This window comes from Penaeus chinensis, chromosome 13 (genome assembly GCF_019202785.1).
Source record: "Penaeus chinensis breed Huanghai No. 1 chromosome 13, ASM1920278v2, whole genome shotgun sequence".
Classification (NCBI taxonomy): Eukaryota; Metazoa; Arthropoda; class Malacostraca; order Decapoda; family Penaeidae; genus Penaeus; species Penaeus chinensis.
In genome coordinates, this window is record NC_061831.1 from 22774941 (window position 1) to 22779940 (window position 5000).

General features: G+C 45.1%; 1 protein-coding gene across 3 annotated transcripts in view; it reads right to left on the bottom strand.

The window, feature by feature from the left end:
- LOC125031373 (zinc finger protein 629-like) overlaps positions 1–5000 on the bottom strand; it is a 364001-nt gene that overhangs the window by 352303 nt on the left and 6698 nt on the right. The gene's annotated exons all lie outside the window — the stretch shown is intronic.

The window sequence follows — 5000 nt, forward strand, 5'->3', positions numbered from 1 at the left end:
AAGGAGAGGGCAAATGGGATAGAGAGGGGAAGGAGGGAGATGGAGGAAGAAGGATGGATAGTGAGGGGAAAGAGGGAGGTGGAGGGAAAAGAGGGACTAAAGAGGGAGAAGGAGGGAGCAAGGGAGGGGAGCAGGAAGGAGAAGGAGGGAGCAAGAGAGGCGATAAGGGGGAAGAAGGTTAGAAGTGGCCGAGAAAGATTGAGAAGGAGGAAGCAAGGGAGGATAGGGAGATAGTGAGGGTAAAGAGGGAGATGGAGCGATAAAGAGCGAGCAAGGGTGGCGAGACGCAGGGAGAGGGGGGAGGAGGGAGAAGGAAGGAGAGTGAGGAGGAAGAGAGGGAGAATCCTGGACCGAGATCAGCGAAAGAGCGAGAGGGAGAAAGGGAGGCGAGAAGAGAGGAGAATGAGGAGAAGGAAGGAGATGGAGGGAGAAGGTGGAGGACGGAATAAGAGGGAATGTAAAGATGAGGAAAAAGGATAAATAGAAGGAATAAGAGGGGGGTACGGAGAAAGGGACGAAGACGAAGGAGAAGAGAGGAAGAGGAAAAAAACGGGAGAGAGCGGGAAAAGAGGTTGGAAAGAAGAAGGGTGAAGGAGGATCGAAGGAGAGAAGGAAGAGAGAAATAGATAAACACACACAAAAAAAAAAAAAAAAATGCAGAAACAGAAGAAAGATGGGTGGTATGGAATTCGTAGATAGATAGAGAACTAACAGACAGACACACATAAAAAAAAAAATGGGTAGATAGATAGATACACAGAGAGACAGACAGTTAGATTGATAGATATGTAGATAGATAGCAAGATAGTAGATGGACAGACATATACATACACATACACACACACTCATATATATATATATATATATATATATATATATATATATATATATATATATATATATATATATATATATATATATATATATATATATATAAAGAGAGAGAGAGAGATAGGGAGAAAGGGAAAGAGATGGTTGGAGCGAGAGACAGACAGACAGAGCGAGAGAGAGAAAGAGAGAGAGAGAGAGGAATGGTCAGCAGTAGGATAGAGCCATTATGCTTGAGGACAATAGGCTACATTATGGAGGTAGAGTTTCGCGAGAATCTATTGAAACCAAATAACGTGGTTTATTACATCCATTGGTCTTTTTAAAATTTAAATGCTGTGCTTTTTGTGCGGAAAAATCGAGCACGGAATGGAATACTAGACGTGGGTATGTTTTAGCTAACCGTGTGAGAACAATAGGTCCCTGTTTCTATTTTTCGCGTACGTAAAAAAAAAGAAGAATATAAATAAACAAATAAGATTTCAAACATGGTAGAAAGAAAATCAAGGGGCGCGCAATTGTAAAGAATTCTCATGGCCCTCGTATTTTTTAGGCTACACTCAAGAAAACTCGATCGCCGCTACTTTCATACAACCTTTTTCCGTAGATTTTCCCTCTCTTCCGTAACGCAACTCCGTAACGTCATCTTAAGAGCTTGAAATCTGCTCTAAAGTAGTTAGAGGTCAAAACGGGTCACTTTCTAGTCACATGGAGAAGTCGGTAAAGATTCCTGACTGTCTGTCTATCTATCTATCTGTCTATCTATCTATCTGTCTATCTATCTATCTATCTATCTATCTATCTATCTATCTATCTATCTATTTACTTACCTACCTACCTATCAATATAGTTATCTAGCTATCTATCTCTCTTACTCCCTATTTATCCACTTCTCTCTCGCTCTTGCTATCTTCCATCTCTCTCTCTCTCTCTCTCTCTCTCTCTCTCTCTCTCTCTCTCTCTCTCTCTCTCTCTCTCTCTCTCTCTCTCTCTCTCTCTCTCTCTCTCTCTCTCTCCCTCCCTCTTTCTCTTTCTCCCTCCCTCTACCTATCCACCTACCCACCTATCCTCCCCGGCCATAGCAGAGGACGCAGCACTCGCTGGCTAATCACTCCAAGACACAGCATCCACGTTCTCCAAAGCAGCCAGCCTCCGCCATTACATATGCTGGCACTCGGGGGGATAAAAGTGGGTTGTGGGGGCGGGGGTGGGGGGGAGGGGGTGGGGGGGAGTGGGTGCCATCAAAGAGAGGCTTACCCAGGATTCAGAAAATGCTGGTTTTCTCTCGACTGTACCTCTAAATGTTGTTGGTATCAGGCTAGATTACGGGCCGGTACTAGCGCCCGCGTTTTATTCATGGAGTTAAAGTACCTGGGATGCATTGGTTATGAAAAGGGATCAGTTTGCATGATTTAGTTGTATGTCCACTTGACAAAATCATTAAAGTTCGATGAGTTTTTATTTGGTGAGTGTAATTGCATTGTGTTTGTATGCGTCTTTTTTGGGATCAGGGTGGGGGGTTGGGGGGAGGGGTCAGACGTAATGCATGATGTTATTATATAAAAATGTATTCATATTTTAAAATTAATTAACAGGCATGTACACCCATGTGCACATACAAACCCGGTCACATACATAGACGCACACAAACACACTATCACACACGCGTGCTTAGCGCAAATTCACACACACACACACACACAAACACACACACACACACACACACACACACACACACACACACACACACACACACACACACACACATATATATATATATATATATATATATGTGTATATTCAACTATCTATCTATCTATCTGTTTACTTATCTATCTATCTATATATATATATATTTATAAATATATGTATATACATATATATAAAATCGGAAGAAAGAGACAAAAGAAGAGAGTAGAGAACGAGTCCGTCTATACCGAAGTGAATAGATATTTATACATGAAATTACCGGTGTTGTATAAGGCCACCTCAGGACATCGCGGGCTGAGAGAATAATAAAATATTCAACATGCATTTTTTTCTGTTGTTCTAGTAGTTAGGGCGAAGGCAGGGAGGGGGGTCGGGAGACGAGGCGGGGCGGGGGGCAGGGAGAGGAGGGGGGGGGGGGGGTGAAGAGGGGACGAAGGTGGTGGGCGATTCGAAGTGAAGAAGATCCTCTGAGAGTGAGGGGTGAGGAGAGGGGAGGAGAGGGGAAGGAAAAGAGGGTAGCGAGGCCCGAGGGGAGGGGAGAGGAGGAGAAAGGTGAGGAGGAGGAGGAGAGAAGGGGGAGGGGGAGGAAGGGAGGAGGGGAGGAGAGGGGAGAGAAAGGAGGGTGACTAAACCTAAGGGGAGGGTGAAGGGGTGAGAGGAGGACTAGAGGGGAAATGAAGGTGAGAAGAAGAATGGAGAGAAGGATGGAGGGTGAAGAGCACCAGAGGGGAAGGCGAGAGGAGGAAGGGAGGTGGAGGAGAGGAGGGAGATGGGAGGAGGGGGAAGACATGAGGGGACTGCAGGTGAGAGGAGGAGGGGAGGAAAAGACAGGGGAAGAGGGGAAGGGAGGGGAGGAGGGACCCCAAGAAGTGCAAAGAAACAGGTGAGGAAATATGGAGAGGGGTCGCTTCCTTGTCCTTATCATATATTCGTAACCTCCTTGTGCAAACGAGGGAAACTGAGGGAAAGGGATGAGGGGAAATAGGGGGAAAAGAGAGTAAAAGAAGGAGATAAAGAGGAAGGAAAAAAGAGTAAAAGAAGGAGAGAAAGAGAAAGAGAAAGGGGTTTAGAAGATAACATAGAGGTTTTCCAGAAGAGGAAGACTGAGGGAAGGGGGAACAAAAAAGGAAAGAGAAAAGAGGAGGGAGGAAAAGAGAGTAAAAGAAGGAGATAAAGAACAAGGAAAGGAATAAGGAAAAGAGGAAAGGGTTGAGGCGTTACATTTTCTTTTTTTTTCAGAAGAGCCCAAACTCGGCAGCCTTCGTAGAAAAGCAATATTTTGGCACTGTGCGAGAACAGGGTCGGCCGGCGGGATCTGCCAGAGTTAAATTATGCAGTAAAATGCATTTTTAGTCACGGCACGAGGTCGATGGTGCTCTAAAGGCGACAATGAGGATAGTAATGTGCGACTTGGAAAAGGGGCTGCAGCGTGTGTGTGTGTGTGGATGTGCGTGGATGGGTGTGGATGTCTTTATGTGTGTTGATGTATGCTTATGTTTATATTATATCCGCATGTTTGTGTGTACGTGTGTATGTTTTTTTTTTATTTCTTTCTCTCTGTCTTTCTTCCCTCCTTCCATGTGTATGTATGTTTATAATTCAACGCAGCTTAATTCATCTCAATTTTATTCGTTTACGAATCGTAAGATAATCTTCTTAATCCAATTAATCTAATCTTAATTTATTTATAATTACTTTCTCCCCTTAGGTTTTCCTAATAATCAGAGAAACCAGATTGAAATTTAAAAAAAAAAAAGGGAAGCAATTAAGTAACGCCAAATAAACAGATTAGGTAAATCAAATTGAATACTCGATTATCCTTGGAATCCGCATCAAATAATTGCATTAAATCAAATAGATTATAATCCATAAAACCCGTATCTATATCTACATTTTATTCTCGGCTCTTTTATCCTCGTCTCACCTGGCTGGGCGCTCAGGACTGCCAGCATAATTTATAGTTCAAATACGAGCTAGCAAAGGGGCGGGGGGGGGGGGGGATATGGGAGGGGGAAGGGAAGGGGAGGGAAGGGGTTTTCGAGAGGGGGAAGTGAGAAGGGGAAGGGGGGGAGAGGGGAAAGGAGAGGGAAGGGGAATAGGGGAAGGAAGGGGGGGGGGAAGTGGAGGGGGATGGAAGGGGAGGAAGGTGGGAGAAAGGGCTTAAGGAGAGGGGGAAGTGGTAGGGGAAGGGGGCAAGGAAGGAGGGTTTGGTAGGGGGCACAGGCAGGGAAGGGAGGTGAAGGGAGGGAGTTGACTGGGGGGGGGGGGAAGTGAAAGTGAGAGGGTGGATGTAGACGCAAGGCTGGAGGGAGCAAGCTGGAGGGAAGCAGGCAAGAGAGAGAGAGAGAGAGGGGAGAGAGAGAGAGAGAGAGGGGAGAGAGAGAGAGAGAGAGAGAGAGAGAGAGAGAGAGAGAGAGAGAGAGAGAGAGAGAGAGAGAGAGAGTGAAAAGGGAAGGAAGGAT